The 24,863-nt window shown below is 42.9% G+C and overlaps 22 non-coding genes and 7 pseudogenes across 22 annotated transcripts; all 29 read left to right on the forward strand.

Moving 5' to 3' along the window:
• The first annotated feature begins 1,861 nt into the window (after positions 1-1,861).
• LOC142511691 (5S ribosomal RNA) lies at positions 1,862-1,982 on the forward strand (annotated as a pseudogene).
• A 1,439-nt stretch (positions 1,983-3,421) lies between these two features.
• Positions 3,422-3,539, forward strand: LOC142510432 (5S ribosomal RNA). The gene has a single exon (XR_012808543.1). It is a non-coding gene; the product is annotated as a 5S ribosomal RNA (ribosomal RNA).
• Positions 3,540-4,222: 683 nt separating this feature from the next.
• On the forward strand, positions 4,223-4,341 carry LOC142506750 (5S ribosomal RNA). The gene has a single exon (XR_012805031.1). It is a non-coding gene; the product is annotated as a 5S ribosomal RNA (ribosomal RNA).
• Positions 4,342-4,995: 654 nt separating this feature from the next.
• LOC142510822 (5S ribosomal RNA) lies at positions 4,996-5,114 on the forward strand (annotated as a pseudogene).
• A 372-nt stretch (positions 5,115-5,486) lies between these two features.
• On the forward strand, positions 5,487-5,605 carry LOC142506690 (5S ribosomal RNA). Its single transcript, XR_012804973.1, has one exon. It is a non-coding gene; the product is annotated as a 5S ribosomal RNA (ribosomal RNA).
• A 681-nt stretch (positions 5,606-6,286) lies between these two features.
• On the forward strand, positions 6,287-6,404 carry LOC142507074 (5S ribosomal RNA). The gene has a single exon (XR_012805339.1). It is a non-coding gene; the product is annotated as a 5S ribosomal RNA (ribosomal RNA).
• Positions 6,405-7,088: 684 nt separating this feature from the next.
• LOC142507685 (5S ribosomal RNA) lies at positions 7,089-7,206 on the forward strand. The gene has a single exon (XR_012805936.1). It is a non-coding gene; the product is annotated as a 5S ribosomal RNA (ribosomal RNA).
• Positions 7,207-7,890: 684 nt separating this feature from the next.
• LOC142508520 (5S ribosomal RNA) lies at positions 7,891-8,008 on the forward strand. The gene has a single exon (XR_012806729.1). It is a non-coding gene; the product is annotated as a 5S ribosomal RNA (ribosomal RNA).
• Positions 8,009-8,692: 684 nt separating this feature from the next.
• LOC142514655 (5S ribosomal RNA) lies at positions 8,693-8,811 on the forward strand. The gene has a single exon (XR_012810540.1). It is a non-coding gene; the product is annotated as a 5S ribosomal RNA (ribosomal RNA).
• A 682-nt stretch (positions 8,812-9,493) lies between these two features.
• On the forward strand, positions 9,494-9,612 carry LOC142516936 (5S ribosomal RNA). The gene has a single exon (XR_012812703.1). It is a non-coding gene; the product is annotated as a 5S ribosomal RNA (ribosomal RNA).
• Positions 9,613-10,294: 682 nt separating this feature from the next.
• Positions 10,295-10,413, forward strand: LOC142510970 (5S ribosomal RNA; annotated as a pseudogene).
• Positions 10,414-10,822: 409 nt separating this feature from the next.
• On the forward strand, positions 10,823-10,941 carry LOC142514514 (5S ribosomal RNA). Its single transcript, XR_012810404.1, has one exon. It is a non-coding gene; the product is annotated as a 5S ribosomal RNA (ribosomal RNA).
• A 456-nt stretch (positions 10,942-11,397) lies between these two features.
• Positions 11,398-11,516, forward strand: LOC142506468 (5S ribosomal RNA). The gene has a single exon (XR_012804760.1). It is a non-coding gene; the product is annotated as a 5S ribosomal RNA (ribosomal RNA).
• Positions 11,517-12,199: 683 nt separating this feature from the next.
• Positions 12,200-12,319, forward strand: LOC142512530 (5S ribosomal RNA; annotated as a pseudogene).
• A 597-nt stretch (positions 12,320-12,916) lies between these two features.
• On the forward strand, positions 12,917-13,034 carry LOC142512683 (5S ribosomal RNA; annotated as a pseudogene).
• Positions 13,035-13,716: 682 nt separating this feature from the next.
• On the forward strand, positions 13,717-13,835 carry LOC142509571 (5S ribosomal RNA). Its single transcript, XR_012807739.1, has one exon. It is a non-coding gene; the product is annotated as a 5S ribosomal RNA (ribosomal RNA).
• A 674-nt stretch (positions 13,836-14,509) lies between these two features.
• On the forward strand, positions 14,510-14,628 carry LOC142507265 (5S ribosomal RNA). Its single transcript, XR_012805525.1, has one exon. It is a non-coding gene; the product is annotated as a 5S ribosomal RNA (ribosomal RNA).
• Positions 14,629-15,516: 888 nt separating this feature from the next.
• LOC142509603 (5S ribosomal RNA) lies at positions 15,517-15,635 on the forward strand. The gene has a single exon (XR_012807769.1). It is a non-coding gene; the product is annotated as a 5S ribosomal RNA (ribosomal RNA).
• A 681-nt stretch (positions 15,636-16,316) lies between these two features.
• Positions 16,317-16,434, forward strand: LOC142516819 (5S ribosomal RNA). The gene has a single exon (XR_012812593.1). It is a non-coding gene; the product is annotated as a 5S ribosomal RNA (ribosomal RNA).
• Positions 16,435-17,117: 683 nt separating this feature from the next.
• Positions 17,118-17,235, forward strand: LOC142507472 (5S ribosomal RNA). Its single transcript, XR_012805730.1, has one exon. It is a non-coding gene; the product is annotated as a 5S ribosomal RNA (ribosomal RNA).
• Positions 17,236-17,918: 683 nt separating this feature from the next.
• On the forward strand, positions 17,919-18,036 carry LOC142508654 (5S ribosomal RNA). The gene has a single exon (XR_012806860.1). It is a non-coding gene; the product is annotated as a 5S ribosomal RNA (ribosomal RNA).
• A 683-nt stretch (positions 18,037-18,719) lies between these two features.
• Positions 18,720-18,838, forward strand: LOC142511378 (5S ribosomal RNA; annotated as a pseudogene).
• A 681-nt stretch (positions 18,839-19,519) lies between these two features.
• Positions 19,520-19,637, forward strand: LOC142508881 (5S ribosomal RNA). Its single transcript, XR_012807081.1, has one exon. It is a non-coding gene; the product is annotated as a 5S ribosomal RNA (ribosomal RNA).
• Positions 19,638-20,321: 684 nt separating this feature from the next.
• LOC142507345 (5S ribosomal RNA) lies at positions 20,322-20,440 on the forward strand. The gene has a single exon (XR_012805605.1). It is a non-coding gene; the product is annotated as a 5S ribosomal RNA (ribosomal RNA).
• A 684-nt stretch (positions 20,441-21,124) lies between these two features.
• Positions 21,125-21,243, forward strand: LOC142514142 (5S ribosomal RNA). Its single transcript, XR_012810051.1, has one exon. It is a non-coding gene; the product is annotated as a 5S ribosomal RNA (ribosomal RNA).
• Positions 21,244-21,926: 683 nt separating this feature from the next.
• On the forward strand, positions 21,927-22,044 carry LOC142508992 (5S ribosomal RNA). The gene has a single exon (XR_012807186.1). It is a non-coding gene; the product is annotated as a 5S ribosomal RNA (ribosomal RNA).
• A 683-nt stretch (positions 22,045-22,727) lies between these two features.
• LOC142508644 (5S ribosomal RNA) lies at positions 22,728-22,846 on the forward strand. The gene has a single exon (XR_012806850.1). It is a non-coding gene; the product is annotated as a 5S ribosomal RNA (ribosomal RNA).
• Positions 22,847-23,529: 683 nt separating this feature from the next.
• LOC142511999 (5S ribosomal RNA) lies at positions 23,530-23,643 on the forward strand (annotated as a pseudogene).
• A 677-nt stretch (positions 23,644-24,320) lies between these two features.
• Positions 24,321-24,439, forward strand: LOC142512979 (5S ribosomal RNA). Its single transcript, XR_012808950.1, has one exon. It is a non-coding gene; the product is annotated as a 5S ribosomal RNA (ribosomal RNA).
• The last annotated feature ends 424 nt before the right edge of the window (positions 24,440-24,863 follow it).

Genomic DNA, 24,863 nt, shown 5'->3' on the forward strand with positions numbered 1-24,863 from the left:
GAATCTCGATCGGGACCAGATAAGACATGTGAAATCAACGTAGCTCGGGCACTGCCGGATTTGGACAAAATTGTAGCCTAATTTGATGTAAACAGGGCAAACGAACGAGATCATTACTCCGCAATGAGCTGGCGAGATTTTAGCCAAATTCCTTCTCTAAAAGCCTCTAATTTGCGATTTTCCGATTCTGTTAAGCTTATGTTTACTCGACAAATCGCTTAGGTAGTTCGAAATTCGATTCATGTTCCAGTTTATCGTATCTAAAATAAAAATAGCTTTACATCGCTATTTTCTTCTTCTTTTTTTTTCTATTTTCTGGGAACATTTAGCGATTTTGTTGTCATGATCCGGTTCTGTGCGGAAAGGTATGACGCGATTACTATGGAGACGGTTAACTCATGAAAAACAATATTTCGAGCCTAACTTCATGGTTCTGATTGGGCGAGAGAAGTGCCGGTGTTCCACCGCCCGTCTAACGTAGCTCGAGCACTGCCGGATTTGGACCAAATTGTAGCTAATTTGATTGTAAACGGGCAAAACGACGAGATCATTACTCCACAAGGAGCTGGCGAGATTTAGCCGAATTCCTTCTCTAAGACCTCTAATTTGCGATTTTCCGCTGTCTGTTAAGCTTCGTTTCCTTGAGAAATCCGCTTTAGGAAGTTCGAAATTCGATTTCGGTTCCATTTTATCGTATCTCAGCCATAATAATAGCTTTACATTCGCTATTTTCTTCTTCTTATTTTTTTTTCTCTTTTCTGGGAACATTTAGCAATTTTTTTTGTCGTGAGCCGGTTCTGTGCGGAATGGAAGTCGCAGAATTACTCGGAGACGGTTAACTCATTAAAACAATTTTCGAATGTTTTAGCCATAATTTACGTAATGGTCGCGACACGAGGACTTCCCAGGGAGTCACCCATCCTAGCTCTTCCATCGCACCAGAACGCTAAACTTCATGGGTTTGATTGGGCGAGATCAGTGCCGGTGTTGTCCATCGCCGCCCGTCCACACGTACTCGAGGGATATAAGAATAAACATCCTACTCAATGTCAGGTGCGATCATACCAGCACTAATGCAACCGGATCCCATCGAACCTCGCGAGTTAAGCGTGCTTGGGCGGAGAGCCGTACTAGCATGGGTGACCCCTGGGAAGTCCTCATGTTGCACCCTTTTCGTGTTTTTTCTAATTAGTGGAGTACTTGTTGACAGACAATTTTCGGCTCAAATCATCTGAATCCTCATCGAGACAAGATAAGACATGTAAAATCAATGTAGCTCCAGGAACTGCCGGATTTTGAAAAAATTTTAGCCTAATTTGATTGTAAACGGGCAATTCGAACGAGACTCATACTCCGCAATGAGCTGGCAAGATTTTTAGCCGAATTCCTTCTCTAAGAACCTCTAATTGCTATTTTCCGCTTATGTTTAAGCTTCCGTTTCCTCAAGAAATGCGTTTAGGAAGTTCGAAATTTGATTCTGGTTCCATTTTATCATCTCCCTGTCATAATAATAGCTTTACATTCGCTATTTTCTTCTTCTGTTTTTTTTTTCTATTTTCTTGGAACATTTAGCGATTTTTTTTGTCGTGAGCCGGTTCGTTCGGAAGGGTATGACGCAGATTACTCCGGAGACGGTTAACTCATTAAAAGAATTATTTTGACTGTTTTAGCCATAATTACGTAAACGGTCGCGACACGAGGACTGCCCAGGAGGTCACCCATCCTAGCTCTGCCATCGCGCCAGAACGCTTAAACTTCATGGTTCTGGATTGGGCGAGAGAAGTGCCGCGTTGTTTGTCACCATCGCAGCCCGGGTCCACACGTACTCGAGGGATATAAGAATAAACATCCCATCAATGTCTGGTACGATCATACCAGCACTAATGCACCGTATCCCATCAGAACTACCAAGTTAAGCGTGCCTGGGCGAGAGAAGTACTAGGATGGATGACCCCCCTAAGAAGTCCCTCGTGTTGCACCCCTTTTCGTTGTTTTTCTATTTTTGATTACTTGTTGACAGACAATTTTAGGCTCAAATCATCTGAATCTCGATCGAGATCGGATAAGACATGTGAAATCAACGTAGTACGGGCACTGCCGGATTTGAACAAAATTGTAGGCTAATTTGATTGTAAACGGGCAAACGAACGAGCCTCATTACTCCGCAACGAGGTGGCAAGATTTTAGACGAATTCCTTCTCTAAGACCCTCTAATTTGCGATTTTTTGCTTTTATTAATCTTTCGTTTCCTCGAGAAATCTTCTTAGGAAGTTTGAAATTCGATTTCGGTTCCATTTTATCGTATACCAAGCATAATAATAGCTTTAAATTCGCTATTTTCTTCTTCTTATTTTTTTTCTATTTTCTTGGAACATTTAGCGGTTTTTATTGTCGTGAGCCGGTTCTGTGCAGAAGGATATGGCGAAGATTACTCCGGAGACGGTTAAATCATTAAAAACAATTATTTCGAATGTTTTAGCCATAATTTACGTAAGCGGTCGCGACACGAGGACTGCCCAGGGAGGTCACCAATCCTAGTTCTGCCATCGCGCCAGAACGCTTAACTTCATGGTTCTTATTGGGCGAGAGCAGTACCGCGTGTTGTCCATCGCCGCCTGCTCCACACGTACTCGAGGGATATAAGAAAAAAAATCCCATCAGAACTCCGAAGTTAAGCATGCTTGGGCGGGAGCAGTACTAGGATGGGTGACCCCCTGGGAAGTCCTCGTGTTGCACCCTTTTTCGTGTTTTTCTATTTTTGATTACTTGTTGACAGACAATTTTTGGCTCAAATCATCTGAATCTCGATCGGGACCATATAAGACATGTGAAATCAACGTAGCTCGGGCACTGCCGGATTTGTACAAAATTGTAGCCTAATTTGATTGTAAACGGGCAAACGAACGAGAATCATTACTCCGCGATGAGCTGACGAGATTTTAGCCGAATTTCTTCTCCAAGACACTCTAATTTGCGATTTTTCGCTTCTGTTAAGATTCCGTTTCCTCGAGAAATCCGCTAAGGAAGTTTGAAATTCGATTCTGGTTCCATTTTATCGTATCTCAGGCTTAATAATGGCTTTACATTCGCTATTTTCTTATTCTTATTTTTTTTTTCTATTAATTCTGGGAACATTTTGCGATTTTTGTTGTCGTGAGCCGGTTACTGTGCGGAAGGATATGAGTAGATTACTCCGGAGACGGTTAACTCATTAAAATAATTTTCGACTGTTTATCTATAATTTACGTAAATGGTCACGACACGAGGACTTCACAGGGAGGTCACCCATCCTAGCTCTGCTATCGCACCAGAACGCTAACTTCATGGTTCTGATTGGACGAGAGCATTGCCGCGTGTTGTCCATCGCCGTCCGCTCAACACGTACTCGAGGTATATAAGAATAAACATCCTACACAATGTAAGGTGCGATCATAACAGCACTAATGCACCGGATCCAATCAGAACACCGAAGTTAAGCGTGCTTGGGCGAGAGCCGTACTAGGATGGGTGACCCCTGGGAAGTCCTCGTGTTGCACCCCTTTTCGTGTTTTTCTATTTTTGATTACTTGTTGACAGAAAATTTTCGGCTCAAATCATCTGAATCTCGATCGGAACCATATAAGACATGGGAAATCAACGTAACTCGGGCACGGCCGGATTTGTACAAAATTGTAGGATAATTTGATTGTAAACGGGCAAACGAACGACACTCATTACTCCGCAATGAGCTGACGAGATTTTAGCCGAATTCCTTCTCTAAGACCCTCTAATTTGCGATTTTCCGCTTCTGTTAAGCTTCTGTTTCCTCGAGAAATCCGCTTAGGAAGTCCGAAATTCGATTCCAGTTTCATTTTATCATATCCTATGCATAATAATAGCTTTACATTCGCTATTTTCTTCTTCTTAATTTTTTTTCTATTTTCTGGGAACAATTAGCAATTTTTGTTGTCGTGAGCCGGTTTTATGCGGAAGGGTATGACGCAGATTACTCCGGAGACGGTTAACTCATTAAAACAAATATTTTGACTGTTTAAGCCATAATTTACGTAAATGATCGCGACACGAGGATTTACCAGGGAGTGTCACCCATTCTAGCTCTTCCATCGCGCCACAACGCTTAACTTCATGGTTCTGATTGGGCGAGAGCAGTGCCGAGTGTTGTCCATCGCCGCCTGCTCCTACGTACTCGATGGATATAAGAATAAATATCCCACTCAATGTCAGGTGCGGTCATACCAGCAGTAATGCACCGGATCGCATTAGAACTCCGAAGTTAAGCGTGCTTGGGCGAGAGCTGTACTAGGATGGGTTACCACCTGGGAAGTCCTCGTGTTGCACCCTTTTCGTGTTTTTCTATTTTTGATTACTTGTTGACAGACGATTTTCGGTTCAAATCATCTGAATCTCGATCGGGACCAGATAAGACATGTGAAATCAACGTAGCTCGGGCACTGCCGGATTTTGACAAAATTGTAACCAAATTTGATTGTTCCGCAATGAGCTGGCGAGATTTTAGCCGAATTCCTTCTCTAAGACACTCTAATTTGCGATTTCCCGCTTCTGTTAAGCTTCCGTTTCCTCGAGAAATCCGCTTAGGAAGTTCGAAATTCGATTCCGGTTCCATTTTATCTTATCTACGGCATAATAATAGCTTTACAATCGTTATTTTCTTATTCTTAATTTTTTTCTATTTTCTGGGAACATTTAACAATTTTTGTTGCCGTAAGCCGATTATGTGCGGAAGGGTATGACGCAAATTACTCCGGAGACGGTTAACTCAATAAAAACAATTATTTCGATTGTTTTATCCATAATTTACGTAAACGGTCGCGTCACGAGGACTTTCGAGGGAGTCCACCCATCCTAGGTCTGCCATCGTGCTAGAACGCTTAACTTCATGGTTCTGATTGGGCGAGAGAAGTGCCATTTGTTGTCCATCGCCGTCCGCTCCACATGTACTCGAGAGATATAAGAATAACAATCCCACTGAATTTCGAGTGCAATTATACCAGCACTAATGCACTAGATCCCATCAGAACTCCGAATTTAAGCGTGCTTGGGCGACAGCAGTACTAGGATGGGTGACCCATTAAGAAGTCCTCGTGTTGCACCCCTTTTCGTGTTTTTCTATTTTTGATTACTTGTTGACAGACGATTTTCGGCTCAAATCATCTGAATCTCGATCGGGACCAAATAAGACATTCTTATTTTTTTTCTATTTTTTGGGAACATTTAGCGATTTTTGTTGTCGTGAGCCGGTTCTGTGCGGAAGGGTATGACGCAAATTACTCCGGAGACGATTAACTAATTAAAAACAATTATTTCGACTATTTTAGCCATAATTTAAGTAAACGATCGCGACATGAGAACTTCCCAGGGAGGTCACCCATTGTTCTGATTGAGCGAGAGCAGTGCCGCGTGTTGTCCATCGCCGCCCGCTCCACACGTACTCACGGGATATAAGAATAAACATCTCATTCAATGTCGGGCGCGATCATACCAGCACTAATGCACCGGATCCCATCAGAACTCCGAAATTAAGCGTGTTTGGGCGAGAGCAGTATTAGGATGGGTGACCCCCTTGGAAGTCCTCGTGTTGCACCCATTTTCGTGTTTTTCTATTTTTTATTACTTGTTGACTGACGATTTTCGGCTCAAATCATCTGAATCTCGATCGGGACCAGATAAGACATGTGAAATCAACGTAGATCGGGCACTGCCGGATTTAGACCAAATTGTAGGCTAATTTGATTGTAAACGGGCAAACGAACGAGACTCAACACTCCGAAACGAGGTGGCGAGATTTTAGCCTAATTCCTTCTCTAAGACCCTCTAATTTGAGATTTTCAGCTTCTGTTAGGCTTCCGTTTCCTCGAGAAATCCTCTTAGGAAGTTCGAAATTCGATTCCGGTTCCATTTTATCTTATCTCAGGCATAATAATAGCTTACATTCGCTATTTTCTTCTTCTTATTTTTTTCTTTTTTCTGGGAACATTTAGCGATTTTTGTTGTCGTGAGCCGGTTCTGTGCGGAAGGGTATGATGCAGATTACTCTTGAGACGGTTAACTCATTAAAAACAAATATTTCGACTGTTTTAGCCATAATTTATGTAAACGATCGCGACACGAGGATTTACCAGGGAGTGTCACCCATCCTAGCTCTTCCATCGCGCTAGAACGCTTAACTTCATGGTTCTTATTGGGCGAGAGCAGTACCGAGTGTTGTCCATCGCCGCCCGCTCCTACGTACTCAAGGGATATAAGAATAAACTTCCCACTCAATGTCGGGTGCGATCATACCAGCACTAATGCATCGGATCTTATCAGAACTCCGAAGTTAAGCGTGCTTGGGCGAGAGCAGTACTAGAATGGGTGACCCCTTGGAAGTACTCGTGTTGCACCCCTTTTCGTGTTTTTCTATTTTTGATTACTTGTTGACAGACGATTTTCGGCTCAAATCATCTTAATCTCGATCGGGACCTGATAAGACATGTGAAATCAACGTAGCTCGGGCACTGCCGGATTTGGACAAAATTGTAGGCTAATTTAATTATAAACGGGCAAACGAACGAGACTCTCTACTCCGAAACGAGGTGGCGAGATTTTAGCCTAATTCCTTCTCTAAGACCCTCTAATTTGAGATTTTCAGCTTCTGTCAGGCTTCCGTTTCCTCGAGAAATCCGCTTAGAAAGTTCGAAATTCGATTCCGGTTTCATTTTATCGTATCCCAGGCATAATAATAGCTTTACATTCGCTATTTTCTTCTTCTTAATTTTTTTTCTATTTTCTGGGAACATTTAGCGATTTTTGTTGTCGTGAGCCGGTTCTGTGCGAAAGGGTATGACAAATATTACTCCGGAGAGGGTTAACTCATTAAAAACAAATATTTCGACTGTTTTAGCCATAATGTACGTAAACGATCGCGACACGAGGATTTAACAGGGAGTGTCACCCATCCTAGCTCTTCCATCGCTCTAGAACGCTTAACTTCATGGTTCTTATTGGGCGAGAGCAGTGCCGAGTGTTGTCCATCGCCGCCCGCTCCTACGTACTCAAGGGATATAAGAATAAACTTCCCACTCAATGTCGGGTGCGATCATACCAGCACTAATGCACCGGATCTTATCAGAACTCCGAAGTTAAGCATGCTTGGGCGAGAGCAGTACTATAATGGGTGACCCCTTGGAAGTACTCGTGTTGCACCCCTTTTCGTGTTTTTCTATTTTTGATTACTTGTTGACAGACGATTTTCGGCTCAAATCATCTGAATCTCGATCGGGACCTGATAAGACATGTGAAATCAACGTAGCTCGGGCACTGCCGGATTTGGACAAAATGGTAGGCTAATTTAATTGTAAACGGGCAAACGAACGAGATTCTTTACTCCGAAACGAGGTGGCGAGATTTTAGCCTAATTCCTTCTCTAAGACCCTCTAATTTGAGATTTTCAGCTTCTGTCAGGCTTCCGTTTCCTCGAGAAATCCGCTTAGAAAGTTCGAAATTCGATACCGGTTTCATTTTATCGTATCCCAGGCATAATAATAGCTTTACATTCGCTATTTTCTTCTTCTTAATTTTTTTTCTATTTTCTGGGAACATTTAGCGATTTTTGTTGTCGTGAGCCGGTTCTGTGCGAAAGGGTATGACAAATATTACTCCGGAGACGGTTAACTCATTAAAAACAAATATTTCGACTGTTTTAGCCATAATGTACGTAAACGATCGCGACACGAGGATTTAACAGGGAGTGTCACCCATCCTAGCTCTTCCATCGCGCTAGAACGCTTAACTTCATGGTTCTTATTGGGCGAGAGCAGTGCCGAGTGTTGTCCATCGCCGCTTGCTCCTACGTACTCAAGGGATATAAGAATAAACTTCCCACTCAATGTCGGGTGAGATCATACCAGCACTAATGCACCGGATCTTATCAGAACTCCGAAGTTAAGCGTGCTTGGGCGAGAGCAGTACTATAATGGGTGACCCCTTGGAAGTACTCGTGTTGCACCCCTTTTCGTGTTTTTCTATTTTTGATTACTTGTTGACAGACGATTTTCGGCTCAAATCATCTGAATCTCGATCGGGACCTGATAAGACATGTAAAATCAACGTAGCTCGGGCACTGCCGGATTTGGACAAAATTGTAGGCTTATTTAATTGTAAACGGGCAAACGAACGAGACTCTCTACTCCGAAACGAGGTGGCGAGATTTTAGCCTAATTCCTTCTCTAAGACCCTCTAATTTGAGATTTTCAGCTTCTGTGAGGCTTCCGTTTCCTCGAGAAATCCGCTTAGAAAGTTCGAAATTCGATTCCGGTTTCATTTTATCGTATCCCAAACATTATAATAGCTTTACATTCGCTATTTTCTTCTTCTTAATTTTTTTTCTATTTTCTGGGAACATTTAGCGATTTTTGTTGTCGTGAGCCGGTTCTTTGCGAAAGGGTATGACAAATATTACTCCGGAGACGGTTAACTCATTAAAAACAAATATTTCGACTGTTTTAGCCATAATGTACGTAAACGATCGTGACACGAGGATTTAACAGGGAGTGTCACCCATCCTAGCTCTTCCATCGCGCTAGAACGCTTAACTTCATGGTTCTTATTGGGCGAGAGCAGTGCCGAGTGTTGTCCATCGCCGTCCGCTCCTACGTACTCAAGGGATATAAGAATAAACTTCCCACTCAATGTCGGGTGCGATCATACCAGCACTAATGCGCCGGATCCCATCAGAACTCCGAAGTTAAGAGTGCTTGGGCGAGAGCAGTACTAGGATGGGTAACCCCATGTGAAGTCCTCATGTTGCACCCCTTTTCATGTTTTTCTATTTTTGATTACTTGTTGACAGACGATTTTCGGCTCAAATCATCTGAATCTCGATCGGACCAGATAAGACATGTGAAATCAACGTAGCTCAGGCACTACCAGATTTTGACAAAATTGTAACCTAATATTATTGTAAATGGGCAAACGAACGAGACTTATTACTCTGCAATGAACTGGCGAGATTTTAACCGAATTCCTTATCTAAGACCCTCTAATTTGCGATTTTCCGCTTCTGTTAAGCTTCCATTTCCTTGAGAAATCCGCTTAGGAAGTTCGAAATTCGATTCCGGTTCCATTTTATCTTATCTCAGGCATAATAATAGCTTTGCATTCTTTATTTTCTTATTCTTAATTTTTTTCTATTTTCTGGTAACATTTAGCGATTTTTGTTGTCGTGAGCCGGTTCTGTGCGGAAGGGTATGACGCAAATTACTCCGGAGACGGTTAACTCATTAAAAACATTTATTTCGACTGTTTTAGCCAAAATGTACGTAAACGATCGCGACACGAGGATTTAACAGGGAGTGTCACCCATCCTAGCTCTTCCATCGCGCTAGAACGCTTAACTTCATGGTTCTTATTGGGCGAGAGCAGTGCCGAGTGTTGTCCATCGCCGCCCGCTCCTACGTACTCAAGGGATATAAGAATAAACTTCCCACTCAATGTCGGGTGCGATCATACCATCACTAATGCGCCGGATCCCATCAGAACTCCGAAGTTAAGCGTGCTTGGGCGAGATCAGTACTAGGATGGGTGACCCCTTGTGAAGTCCTCATGTTGCACCCCTTTTCATGTTTTTCTATTTTTGATTACTTGTTGACAGACGATTTTCGGCTCAAATCATATGAATCTCGATCGGGACCAGATAAGACATGTGAAATCAACGTAGCTCAGGCACTACCAGATTTTGACAAAATTGTAACCTAATTTGATTGTAAATGGGCAAACGAACGAGACTTATTACTCTGCAATGAACTGGCGAGATTTTAACCGAATTCCTTATCTAAGACCCTCTAATTTGCGATTTTCCTCTTCTGTTAAGCTTCCGTTTCCTCGAGAAATCCGCTTAGGAAGTTCGAAATTCGATTCCGGTTCTATTTTATCTTATCTCAGGCATAATAATAGCTTTGCATTCGTTATTTTCTTATTCTTAATTTTTTTCTATTTTCTGGTAACATTTAGCGATTTTTGTTGTCGTGAGCCGGTTCTGTGCGGAAGGGTATGACGCAGATTACTCCGGAGACGGTTAACTCATTAAAAACAATTATTTCGACTGTTTTATCAGTAATTTACGTAAACGGTCGCGACACAAGGAATTCCAAGGGAGGTCACCCATCCAAGCTCTGCCATCGTGCCAGAACGCTTAATTTCATGGTTCTGATTGGGCGAGAGAAGTGCCGGGTGTTGTCCATCGCCGTCCGCTCCATACGTACTCGAGGGATATAAGAATAAAAATCCACTGAATGTCGAGTGTGATTATACCAGCACTAATGCACCGGATCCCATCAGAACCCTGAAGTTAAGCGTGCTTGGGCGACAACAGTACTAGGATGGGTGACCCATTAAGAAGTCCTCGTGTTGCACCCTTTTTCGTGTTTTTCTATTTTTGATTACTTGTTGACAGACGATTTTCGGCTCAAATCATCTGAATCTCGATCGGGACCAAATGAGATATTCTTATTTTTTTTCTATTTTCTGGGAACATTTAGCGATTTTTGTTGTCGTGAGTCGGTTCTGTGCGGAAGGGTATGACTCAGATTACTCCAGAGAAGATTAACTAATTCAAAACAATTATTTCTACTGTTTTAGCTATAATTTAAGTAAACGATCGTGACACGAGGACTTCCCAGGGAGGTCACCCATCCTAGCTCTTCCATCGCGCCAGAACGCTTAACTTCAAGGTTCTGATTGGGCGAGAGCAGTGCCGCGTGTTGTCCATTGACGCCCTCTCCACACGTACTCGAGGTATATAAGAATACAAATCCCTCTCAATGTCGGGTGCGATCATACCAGCACTAATGCACCGGATCCCATCAGAACTCCGAAGTTAAGCGTGCTTGGGCGAAAGCAGTACTATTATGGGTGACCCCCTGGGAAGTCCTTGTGTTGCATCCCTTTTCGTGTTTTTCTATTTTTTATTACTTGTTGAAAGACGATTTTCGGCTCAAATCATCTGAATCTCGATCGGGACCAGATAAGACATGTGAAATCAACGTAGCTCGGTCACTGCCGGATTTGGACAAAATATTTGCCTAATTTGATTGTAAACGGGCAAATATTACTCTGGGAACAATTAGCGATTTTTGTTGTCGTGAGCCGGTTCTTGGCGCAGATTACTCCGGTGATGGTTAGCTCATTAAAAACAATAATTTCGACTGTTTTAGCCATAATTTACGTAAGTGATCGGGACACGAGGACTGCCCAGGGAGGTCACCCATCCTCGCTCTGCCATCGCGCGAGAACACTTAATTTCATGGTTCTGATTGGGCGAGAGCAGCGCCGCGTGTTGTCCATCGCCGCCCACTCCACACGTACTCGAGGGATATAAAAATAAACATCCCACTCAATGTCGGGTGCGATCATACCAGCACTAATGCAACGAATCCCATCAGAACTCCGAAGTTAAGCGTGCTTGGCCGAGAGCAGTACTAGGATGGGTGACCCCCTAGGAAGTCCTCGTGTTGCACCCATTTTCGTGTTTTTCTATTTTTGATTACTTGTTGACAGACGATTTTCGGCTCAATTCATCTGAATCTCGATCGGGACCAGATAAGACATGTGAAATAAACGTAGCTCGGGCACTGCCGGATTTTGACAAAATTGTAGGCCAATTTGATTGTAAACGGGCAAACGAACGAGACTCGTTACCCGCAACAAGGTTGCGAGATTTTAGCCGAATTCTTTCTCTAAGACCCTCTAATTTGCGATTTTCCGCTTTTGTTAAGCTTCTGTTTCCTCTAATAATCCGCTTAGGAAGTCCAAAATTCGATTTCGGTTCCATTTTATCGTATCATAGGCATAATAATAGCTTTACATTCGTTATTTTCTTCTTCTTATTTTATTTTCTATTTTCTGGGAACATTTAGCGATTTTTGTTGTCGTGAGCCGGTTCTGTGCCGAAAGGTATGACGAGAATTGCTCTGGAGACGGTTAACTCATTAAAAAAAATTATTTCGACTGTTTTAGCCATAATTTACGTAAACGGTCGCGACACGAGGACTTCTCAGGGAGGTCACCCATCCTAGTTCTGCCATCGCGCCAGAACACTTAACTTCATGGTTCTGATTGGGCTTGAGCAGCGCCGAGTGTTGTCCATCGCCGCCCGCTCCACACATACTCAAGAGATATAAGAATAAACATCCCACTCAATGTTGGGTGCGATCATACCAGCACTAATGCACCGCATCCTATCATAACTCTGAAGTTAAGCGTGCTTGGGTGACAGCAGTACTAGGATAGGTGACTTTTCCGAGAAGTTCTCGTGTTGCACCCCTTTTCGTGTTTTTCTATTTTTGATTACTTGTTGACAGACGATTTTAGGCTCAAATCATCTGAATCTCGATCGGGACCAGATAAGACATGTGAAATAAACATACCTCGAGCACTGCCGGATTTGGGCAAAATTGTAGGCTAATTTGATTGTAAACGGGCAAACGAACGAGACTCATTACTCCGCAATGAGCTGGCGAGATTTTAGCAGAATTCCTTCTCTAAGACCCTATAATTTGCGATTTTCCGCTTCTGTTAATCTTCCGTTTCCTATTGAAATCCGCTTAGGAAGTTCGAAATTCGATTCATGTTCCATTTTATTGTATCTCAGGCATAATATAAGCTTTACCTTCGCTATTTTCTTCTTCTTATTTTTTTTTTGTATTTTTTGGGAACATTTAGCGATTTTTGTTGTCGTGAGCCGGTTCTGTGCAGAAGGGTACGGCGCTGATTTCTCCGAAGACGGTTAACTCATTAAAAACAATTATTTCGAGCTTAACTTCATGGTTCTGATTGGACGAGAGCAGTGCCGCGTTTTGTCCATCGTCGCCCGCTCCACACGTACACAAGGGATATAATAGTAAAAATCCCAATCAATGTCGGGTGCGATCATACAAGCAATAATGCACCGGACGCATAAAAACTCTGAAGTTAAGCGTGCTTGGGCTAGAGCTATACTAGGATGGGTGACCCCCTGGGAAGTCCTCGTGTTGCACCCCTTTTCGTGTTTTTCTATTTTTTATTACTTGTTGAAAGACGATTTTCGGCTCAAATCATCTGAATCTCGATCGGGACCATATAAGACATGTGAAATCAACGTAGCTCGGGTACAGCCGGATTTGGACAAAATTGTGGCCTAATTTGATTTAAAACGGGCAAACGAACGAGACTCATTACTCCGCAATGAGCTGGCGAGATTTTAGCTGAATTCCATCCCTAAGACCCTCTAATTTGCGATTTTCCGCTTCTGTTAAGCTTCCGTTTCCTCGAGAAATCAGCTTAGGTAGTTCAAAATTTGATTCCGTTTCCATTTTATCGTATCCCACGCATAATAATAGCATTACATTCGCTATTTTCTTATTCTTATTTTTTTCTATTTTCTGGGAACATTTAGCGATTTTTGTTGTAGTGAGCCGGTTATGTGCGAAAGGGTATGACGCAGATTACTTCGTGGACAGTTAACTCATTAAAAACAATTATTTCGACTGTTTTAGCCATAATTTACGTAAACGGTCGCGACACGAGGACTTCCCTGGGAGGTCACCCATCCTAACTCTGCCGTCTGGCCAGAACGCTTAACTTCATGGTTCTGATTGGGCTAGAGCAGTGCCGCGTATTGTCCATCGCCGCCTGCTCCACACGTACTCGAGGGATATAAGAATAAACATCCAACTCAATGTCGGGTGCGATCGTACCAGCCCTAATGCACCAGATCCCATTGGAACTCTGAAGTTAAGCGTGTTTGGGCGAGAGCAGTACTAGGATGGGTGACCCCCTAGGATGTCCTCGTTTTGCACCCCTTTTCGTGTTTTTCTATTTTTGACTACTTGTTGACTGACGATTTTCGGCTCAAATCATCTGAATCTCAATCGGGACCAGATAAGACATGTGAAATCAACGCAGCTCGGGCACTGCCGTATTTGGATAAAATTGTAGCCTAATTTGATTGTAAACGAGCAAACGAAAGAGGCTCATTACTCTGCAACGAGCTTGCGAGATTTTAGCCAAATTCCTTCTCTAAGACCCTCTAATTTGCGATTTTCCGCTTCTGTTAAGCTTCCGTTTCCTCGAGAAATCCGCTTAGGAAGTTGAAAATTCGATTCCTGTTCCATTTTATTATCGTATCCCAAGCATAAAAATAGCTTTACATTCGATATTTTCTTCTTCTTATTTTTTTTTCTATTTTCTGGGAACATTTAGCGATTTTTGTTGTCGTGAGCCGGTTCTGTGCGAAGATTACTCCGGAGACGGTTAACTCAGTAAAAACAATTATTTCGACTGTTTTAGCCATAATTTACGTAATTGGTCGCGACACGAGGACTGCCCAGGGAGGTCACCCATCCTCGCTCTGCCATCGCGCCATAACACTTAACTTCATTGTTCTGATTGGACGAGAGCAGTGCCGCGTGTTGTCCATCGCCGCTCACTCCACACGTACTCGAGGGATATAAGAATAAACATCCCACTCAATGTCGGGTGCGATCATACCAGCACTAATGCACCGAATCCCATCAAAACTGCGAAGTTAAGCGAGCTTGGGCGAGAGCAGTACTAGGATGGGTGACCCCCTAGGAAGTCCTCGTGTTGCACCCATTTTCGTGTTTTTCTATTTTTGATTACTTGTTGACAGACGATTTTCGGCTCAAATCATCTGAATCTCGATTGGGACCAGATCAGACATGTGAAATAAACGTAGCTCGGGCACTGTCGGATTTGGACAAAATTGTAGCCTAATTTGATTGTAAACGGGCAAAAAAATGAGACTCATTACTCCGCAATGAGCTGACAAGATTTTAGCCGAATTCCTTCTCTAAGACCCTCTAATTTGCAATTTTCCGCTTCTGTTAAGTTTCTGTTTCCTCTAGAAATCCGCTTAGGAAGTTCGAAATTCGATTCTTGTTCCATTTTATCGTATCTCAGGCATAATAATAGCTTTACATCTGCTTAGGAAGTTCGAAATTCGATTCTTGTTCCATTTTATCGTAACTCTGGCGAGATTTTATCCGAATTCCTTCTCGAAGACCCTCTAATTTGCGATTTTCCGCTTCTGTTAAGCTTCCGTTTCCTCGTGAAATCCGCTTAGGAAGTTTGAAATTCGATTCCGGTTCCATTTTATCGTATCCCAAGCATAATAATAGCTTTACATTCGATTTTTTCTTATTCTTATTTTTTTCTATTTTCTGGGAACATTTAGCGATTTCTGTTGTCGTGAGATGGTTCTGAGCGGAAAGGTATGACGTAGATTACGCCGGAGACGTTTAACTTATTAAAAACAATTATTTCGACTGTTTTACCCATAAATTACGTAAACGGTCGTGACTTCAGGACTTCCCAAGGAGGTCACCCATCCTAGCTCTGCCATCGCGCCAGAACGCTTAACTTTATTGTTCTGATTGGACGAGAGCATTGCCGCATGTTGTCTATCGCCGCCGACTCCATACGTACTCGAGGGATATAACAATAAAAATCCCACTCAATTTCGAGTGCGATCATACCAGCAGTAATGAACCGGATCCCATCAGAACTCCGAAGTTAAGGGTTCTTGAGCGAGAGCAGTACTAGGATGGGTGACCCCCTGGGAAGTCCTCGTGATGCACCCCTTTTCGTGTTTTTCTATTTTTGATTACTTGTTGACAGACGATTTTCGGCCAAATCATCTGAATCTCGAACGGGACCAGATAAGACATGTAAAATCAACATAGCTCACGCACTACCGGATATGGACAAAATTGTAGCCTAATTTGATTGTAAACGGGCAAACGAACGAGACTCATTTCTCCGCAATGAGCTGGCAAGATTTTAGCCGAATTTCTTCTCTAAGACTCTCTAATTTGCGATTTTCCGCTTCTGTTAAGCTTCCGTTTCCTCGAGAAATCCGCTTAGGAAGTTTGAAATTCGATTCTGGTTCCATTTTATCGTATTCCAGGCATAATAATAGCTTTACATTCGTAATTTTCTTTTTCTTATTTTTTTTTCTATTCTGTGGGAACATTTAGCGATTTTTGTTGTCGTGAGCCGGTTCTGTGGGGAAGGGTATGACGCAGATTACTCCGGAGACGGTTAACTCATTAAAACAATTATTTCGACTGTTTTAGCCATAATTTACGTAAACGATCGCGACACGAGTACTTCCCAGGGAGGTCACCCATCCTAGCTCTGCCATTGCGCCAGAATGCAAACTTCATGGTTCTGATTGGGCGAGAGCAGTGCCACGTGTTGTCCATCGCCGCCGGCTCCACACGTACTCGAGGGATATAAGAATAAACATCCTACTCAATGGCAGGTGCGATCATACCAGCACTAATGCACTGGATCCCATCAGAACTTCGAAGTTAAGCGTGCTTGGGCGAGTGCTGTACTAGGATGGGTGACCCTTGGGAAGTCCTCGTGTTGCACCTCTTTTCGTGTTTTTCTATTTTTGATTACTTGTTGACAGACGATTTTCGGCTCAAAACATCTGAATCTCGATCGGGAACAGATAAGACATGTGTAATCAACGTAGCTCGTGCACTGCCGGATTTGGACAAAATTGTAGCCTAATTTGATTGTAAACGGGCAAACGAACGAGACTCATTACTCCGCAAAGAGCTGGCGAGATTTTAGCCGATTTCCTTTTCTAAGACCCTCTAATTTGCGATTTTTCGCTTCTGTTAAGCTTTTGTTTCCTCGAGAAATCCTCTTAGAAAGTTTGAAATTCGATTCTTGTTCCATTTTATCGTATTTCAGGCATAATAATAGCTTTACATTCGATATTTTCTTCTTCTTATTTTTTTTCTATTTTCTATGAACATTTAGCGATTTTTGTTGCCGTGAGCCGGTTCTGTGCGGAAGGGTATGACGCAGATTACTCCGGAGCCGGTTAACTCATTAAAAACAATTATTTCGACTGTTTTAGCCATAATTTACGTAAACGGTCGCGACACGAGGACTTCCCAGGAAGTTCACCCATCCTAGCTCTGCCATCGCGCCAGAACGCTTAACTTCATGGTTCTTATTAAGCGAGAACAGTGCCGCGTGTTGTCCATATTCGCCCGCTCCACACGTACTCGGGAGATATAAGAATAAACATCCCACTCAATGTCGGGTGCGATCATACCAGAACTAATGCACCGGATCCCATCAGAACTCCGAAGTTAAGCGTGCTTGGGCAAGAGCAGTGCTAGGATGGGTGACCCTTGGGAAGTCCTCGTGTTGCACCTCTTTTCGAGATTTTCGATTTTTGATTACGTGTTGACAGCCGATTTTCGGCTCAAATCATCTGAATCTCGATCGTGACCAGATAAGGCATGTGAAATCAACGTAGCTCGGGATATGCCGGATTTGGACAAAATTGTAGCCTAATTTGATTGTAAACAGGCAAACGAACGAGACTCATTACTCCGCAAAGAGCTGGCGAGATTTTAGCCGATTTCCTTTTCTAAGACCCTCTAATTTGCGATTTTTCGCTTCTGTTAAGCTTTTGTTTCCTCGAGAAATCCTCTTAGAAAGTTTGAAATTCGATTCTTGTTCCATTTTATCGTATTTCAGGCATAATAATAGCTTTACATTCGATATTTTCTTCTTCTTATTTTTTTTCTATTTTCTATGAACATTTAGCGATTTTTGTTGCCGTGAGCCGGTTCTGTGCGGAAGGGTATGACGCAGATTACTCCGGAGCCGGTTAACTCATTAAAAACAATTATTTCGACTGTTTTAGCCATAATTTACGTAAACGGTCGCGACACGAGGACTTCCCAGGAAGTTCACCCATCCTAGCTCTGCCATAGCGCCAGAACGCTTAACTTCATGGTTCTTATTAAGCGAGAACAGTGCCGCGTGTTGTCCATATTCGCCCGCTCCACACGTACTCGGGAGATATAAGAATAAACATCCCACTCAATGTCGGGTGCGATCATACCAGAACTAATTCACCGGATCCCATCAGAACTCCGAAGTTAAGCGTGCTTGGGCAAGAGCAGTGCTAGGATGGGTGACCCTTGGGAAGTCCTCGTGTTGCACCTCTTTTCGAGATTTTCGATTTTTGATTACGTGTTGACAGCCGATTTTCGGCTCAAATCATCTGAATCTCGATCGTGACCAGATAAGGCATGTTAAATCAACGTAGCTCGGGATATACCGGATTTGGACAAAATTGTAGCCTAATTTGATTGTAAACAGGCAAACGAACGAGACTCATTACTCCGCAATGAGATGACGAGATTTTAGCCGAATTCCTTCTCTAAGACCCTCTAATTTGCGATTTTCTGCTTCTGTTAAGCTTCCGTTTCCTCGAGAAATCCGCTTAGGAAGTTCGAAATTCGATTCCAGTTCCATTTTATCGTATCCCAGGCATAATAATAGCTTTACATTCTCTATTTTTTTCTTCTTATTTTTTTTCTATTTTCTGGGAACATTTAGCGATTTTTGTAGTCGTGAGCCGGTTCTGTGCGGCAGGGTATGACGTAGATTACTCCGGATTCGATTAACTCATTAAAAACAATTATTTCGACTGTTTTAGCCATAATTTACGTAAACGGTCGCGACACGAGAACTTCCCAGGGAGGTCACCCATCATAGCTCTGCCATCGCGCTAGAAAGCTTAACTTCATGGTTCTTATTGGGAGAGAGCAGTGCCGCATGTTGTCCATCGCCGCCCGCTCCACACGTACTCGAGGGATATAAGAATAAAAATCCCACTCAATGTCGAGTGCAATCATACCAGCACTAATTCACCGGATCCCAACAGAACTCCGAAGTCAACCGTGCTTGGGCTAGAGCAGTACTAGGATGGGTGACCCTCTAGGAAGTCCTCATGTTGCACCTTTTTTCGTGTTAATCTATTTTTGATTACTTGTTGACAGACGATTTTCGGCTCAAATCATCTGAATCTCGATCGGGACTAGATAAGACATGTGAAATCAACGTAGCTCGGGCACTGCCGCATTTGGACAAAATTGTAGCCTAATTTGATTGTAAACGGGCCAAAAAATGAGACTCATTACTCCGCAATGAGCTGACAAGATTTTAGCCAAATTCCTTCTCTAAGACCCTCTAATTTGCAATTTTCCGCTTCTGTTAAGTTTCTGTTTCCTCTAGAAATCCACTTATGAAGTTCGAAATTCGATTCTTGTTCCATTTTATCGTATCTCAGGCATAATAATAGCTTTACATTCGCTATTTTCTTCTTCTTATTTTTTTTTTATTTTCTAGGAACATTTAGTGATTTTTATTGTAGTGAGCCGGTTCTGTGCAGAAGGGTATGACGCAGATTACTCCGGAGACGGTTTACTCATTAAAACAATTATTTTGACTGTTTTAGCCATAATTAACGTAAACGGTCGCGACACAAGGACTTCCCAGGGAGGTCACTCATCCTAGCTCTACCATCGCGCTAGAACGCAAACTTCATGGTTCTGATTGGGCGAGAGGAGTGCCGCGTGTTGTCCATCGCCGCTCGCTCCACACGTACTCGAGGGATATAAGAATAAACATCCTACTCAATGTCAGGTACCATCATACCAGCACTAATGCACTGGATCCTATCAGAGCTCCGAAGTTAAGCGTGCTTGGGCGAGTGCAGTACTAGGATGGGTGACCCCTGGGAAGCCCTCGTGTTGTACCTCTTTTCGTGTTTTTCTGTTTTTGATTACTTGTTGACAGACGATTTTCGGCTCAAATCATTTGAATCTCGATCAAGACCAGATAAGACATGTGAAATCAACGTAGCTCAGGCACAGCCGGATTCGGACAAAATTGTAGCCTAATTTGATTGTAAACGGGCAAACGAACGAGACTCATTACTACGCAATGAGCTGGCGAGATTTTAGCCGAATTCCTTCTCTAAGACCCTCTAATTTGCGATTTTCCACTTTTGTTAAGCTTCCGTTTCCTCGAGAAATCCGCTTAGTAAGTTCCAAATTCGATTCCTGTTCCATTTTATCGTATCTCAGGCATAATAATAGCTTTACATTCGATATTTTTTTCTTCTTATTTTTTTTTCTATTTTCTGGGAACATTTAGCGATTTTTGTTGCCGTGAGCCGGTTCTGTGCGGAAGGTTATGACGCAGATTACTCCGGAGAGGGTTAAATCATTAAAAACAATTATTTCGACTGTTTTAGCCATAATTTACGTAAACGGTCGCGACACGAGAACTTCCCAGGGAGGTCACCCATCCTAGCTCTACCATCGCACCAGAACGCTTAACTTCATCGTTCTGATTGGTCGTGAGCAGTGCCGCGTGTTGTCCATCGTCGCCCGCTCCACACGTACTCGAGAGATATAAGAATAAACATCCCACTCAATGTCGGGTGCTATCATGCTAGCACTAATGCACCGGATCCCATCAGAACTCCGGAGTTAAGCGTGATTGGGCGAGAGCAGTACTAGGATGGGTGACCCGCTGGGAAGTCCTCGTGTTGCACCCCTTTTCGTGTTTTTCTATTTTTGATTACGTGTTGACAGGCGATTTTCGGTTCAAATCATCTGAATCTCGATCGGGACCAAATAAGAAATGTGAAATCAACATAGCTCGGGCACTGCCGAATTTGGACAAATTTGTAGGCTAATTTGATTGTAAACGGGCAAACGAACGAGACTCATTACTCTGCAATGAGCTGGCGAGATTTTAGCCGAATTCCTTCTCTAAAACCCTCTACTTTGCGATTTTCCGCTTCTTTTAAGCTTCCGTTTCCTCGAGAAATCCGCTTAGAAAGTTCGAAATTCGATTCCTGTTCCATTTTATCGTATCTCAGGCATAATAATAGCTTTACATTCGCTATTTTCTTCTTCTTATTTTTTTTTCTATTTTCTGGGAACATTTAGAGATTTTTTTTGCCGTGAGCCGGTTCTGTGCGGAAGGGTATGACGCAGATTACTCCGGAGACGGTTAACTCATTAAAAACAATTATTTCGACTGTTTTAGCCATAATTTACGTAAACGGTTGCGACACGAGGACTTCCTAGGAAGGTCACCCATCCTCACTCTTCCATCACGCCATAACTCTTAACTTCATGGTTCTGATTGGGCGAGAGCAGTGCCACGTGTTGTCCATCGTCGCCCGCTCCACACGTACTCGAGAGATATAAAAATAAACATCCCACTCAATGTCGGGTGCGATCATACCAGCACTAATGCACCGGATCCCATCAGAACTCCGAAGTTAAGCGTGCTTGGGCAAGAGCAGTACTAGGATGTGTGACCCCCTGGGAAGCCCTCGTGTTGCACCCCTTTTCGTGTTTTTCTATTTTTGATTACTTGTTGACAGCCGATTTTCGGCTCAAATCATCTGAATCTCGATCGGGACCAAATAAGACATGTTAAATCAACGTAGCTCGGGCACTGCCGGATTTGGACAAAATTGTAGGCTAATTTGATTGTAAACGGGCAAACGAACGAGAATCATTACTCCGCAATGAGCTGGCGAGATTTTAGTTGAATTCCTTCTCTAAGACCATCTAATTTGCGATTTTCCGCTTCTGTTAAGCTTCCGTTTCCTCGAGAAATCCGCTTAGGAAGTTCGAAATTCGTTTCCTTTTCCATTTTATCTTATCTCAGGCATAATAATAGTTTTACATTCGCTATTTTCTTCTTCTTATTTTTTTTCTATTTTCTGGGATCATTTAGCGACTTTTGTTGCCGTGAGCCGGTTATGTGCGGAAAGGTATGACGCAGATTACTCCGGAGACGGTTAACTCATTAAAAACAATTATTTCGATTGTTTTAGCCATAATTTACGTAAACGGTCACGACACAATGACTTCCCAGGAAGGTCACCCATCCTAGCTCTGCCATCGCGCCAGAACGCTTAACTTCATGGTTCTGATTGGGCGAGAGCCGTGCCGCGTGTTGTCCATCGTTGCCCGCTCCACATGTGCTCGAGAGATATAAGAATAAACATCCCACTCAATGTCGGGTGCGATCATACCAGCAATAATGCATAGGATCCCATCAGAACTCCGAAGTTAAGCGTGCTTGGGCAAGAGCAGTACTAGGATGGGTGACCCATGGGAAGTCCTCGTGTTGCATCCTTTTTCGTGCTTTTCTATTCTTGATTACTTGTTGACAGCCGATTTTCGGCTCAAATCATCTGAATCTCGATCGGGACCAAATAAGACATGTGAAATCAACGTAGCTCAGGCACTGCCGGATTTGGACAAAAATGTAGCCTAATTTGATCGTAAACGGGCAAACGGACGAGACTCATTGCTCCGCAATGAGCTGACGAGATTTTAGCCGAATTCCTTCTCTAAGACACTCTAATTTGCGATTTTTTGCTTCTGTTAAGCTTCCGTTTCATCGAGAAATCCGCTTAGGAAGTTCGAAATTCGATTCCTGTTCCATTTTATTTTATCTTAGGCATTATAATAGCTTTACATTCGCTATTTTTTTCTAGTTATTTTTTTTCTATTTTCTGGGAACATTTAGCGATTAATATTGCCGTGAGCCGGTTTTGTGCGGAATGGTGTGATGCAGATTACTCCGGAGATGGTAAACTCATTAAAAACAATTATTTCGACTGTTTTAGCCATAATTTACGTAAACGGTCGCGACACGAGAACTTCCCAGGGAGGTCACCGATCCTAGCTCTACCATCGCACCAGAACGCTTAACTTCATCGTTCTGATTGGTCGTGAGCAGTGCCGCGTGTTGTCCATCGTCGCCCGCTCCACACGTACTCGAGAGATATAAGAATAAACATCCCACTCAATGTCGGGTGCTATCATGCTGGCACTAATGCACCGGATCCCATCAGAACTCCGGAGTTAAGCGTGATTGGGCGAGAGCAGTACTAGGATGGGTGACTTGCTGGGAAGTCCTCGTGTTGCACCCCTTTTCATGTTTTTCTATTTTTGATTACTTGTTGACAGGCGATTTTCGGTTCAAATCATCTGAATCTCGATCGGGACCAAATAAGAAATGTGAAATCAACATAGCTCGGGCACTGCCGGATTTGGACAAATTTGTAGGCTAATTTGATTGTAAACGGGCAAACGAACGAGACTCATTACTCCGCAATGAGCTGGCGAGATTTTAGCCGAATTCCTTCTCTAAAACCCTCTAATTTGCGATTTTCCGCTTCTGTTAAGCTTCCGTTTCCTCGAGAAATCCGCTTAGGAAGTTTGAAATTCGATTCATGTTCCATTTTATCGTATCTCAGGCATAATAATAGCTTTACATTCGCTATTTTCTTCTTCTTATTTTTTTTCTATTTTCTGGTAACATTTAGCGATTTTTGTTGCCGTAAGCCGGTTCTGTGCGGAAGGGTATGACGCAGATTACTCCGAAGACGGTTAACTCATTAAAAACAATTATTTCGACTGTTTTAGCCATAATTTACGTAAACGGTCGCGACACGAGGACTTCCCAGGAAGGTCACCCATCCTAGCTCTGTCATCGCGCCAGAACGCTTAACTTCATGGTTCTGATTGGGCGAGAGCAGTGTCGCGTGTTGTCCATCGACGCCCGCTCAACACGTACTTGAGAGATAAAAGAATAAACATCCTACTCAATGTCTGGTGCGACCAGCACTAATGCATCGGATCCCATAGGAACTCCGAAGTTAAACGTGCTTAGGCAAGAGCAGTACTAGGATGGGTGACCCCCTGGGAAGTCCTCGTGTTGCACCCCTTTTCATGTTTTTCTATTTTTGATTACTTGTTGACAGCCGATTTTCGGCTCAAATCATCTGAATCTCGATCGGAACCAAATAAGACATGTGAAATCAACGTAGCTCGGGCACTGCCGGATTTGGACAAAATTGTAGGCTAATTTGATTGTAAACGGGCAAACGAACGAGACTCATTCCTCCGCAATGAGCTGGCGAGATTTTAGCCGAATTCCTTCTCTAAGACCCTCTAATTTGCGATTTTCCGCTTCTGTCGTTTCATCGAGAAATCCGCTTAGGAAGTTCGATATTCGATTCCGGTTCCATTTTATCGTATCCCAGGCATAATAATAGCTTTACATTCGCTATTTTCTTCTTCTTATTTTTTTTTTCTATTTTCTGGGAACATATAGCGATTTTTGTTGTCGTGAGCCGGTTCTGAGCGGAATGGTATGACGCCGATTACTCCGGAGACGGTTAACTCATTTAAAACAATTATTTCGGCTGTTTTATCCATAATTTACGTAAATCGTCTCGACAAGAGGACTTCCCAGGGAGGTCACCCATCCAAGCTCTGCCATCGCGCCAGAACGCTTAACTTCATTGTTCTGATTGGGATAGAACAGTGCCGCGTGTTGTCCATCGCCTCCTGCTCCACACGTACACGAGGGATATATGAATAAACATCTCACTAAATGTCGGGTGCGATCATACCAGCACTTATGCACCGGATCCCATCAGAACTCCGAAGTTAAGCGTGCTTGGGCGAGAGCTGTACCAGGATGGGTGACCTCCTGGGAAGTCCTTGTGTTGCACTCTTTTCGTGTTTTTCTATTTTTGATTACTTGTTGACATACGATTTTCGCCTCAAATCATCTGAATCTCGATCGGGACTAGATAAGACATTTGAAATTAACGTAGCTCGGGCTATGCCAGATTTGAACAAAATTGTAGCCTAATTTTATTGTAAACGGGCAAACGAACGAGACTCATTACTACGCAATGAGCTGGCGAGATTTTAGCCGAATTCCTTCTCTGAGACCCTCTAATTTGCTATTTTCCGCTTCCGTTAAGCTTCCGTTTCCTCGAGAAATCCGCTTAGGAAGTTCGAAATTCGATTCCGGTTCCATTTTATAGTATCACAGGCATAATAATAGCTTTACATTCGCTATTTTCTTCTTCTTATATTTTTCTATTTTTTTGTAACATTTAGCAATTTTTGTTGTCGTGAGCCGGTTCTGTG

This window comes from Primulina tabacum, chromosome 10 (genome assembly GCF_025594145.1).
Source record: "Primulina tabacum isolate GXHZ01 chromosome 10, ASM2559414v2, whole genome shotgun sequence".
NCBI classification, from domain to species: domain Eukaryota; kingdom Viridiplantae; phylum Streptophyta; class Magnoliopsida; order Lamiales; family Gesneriaceae; genus Primulina; species Primulina tabacum.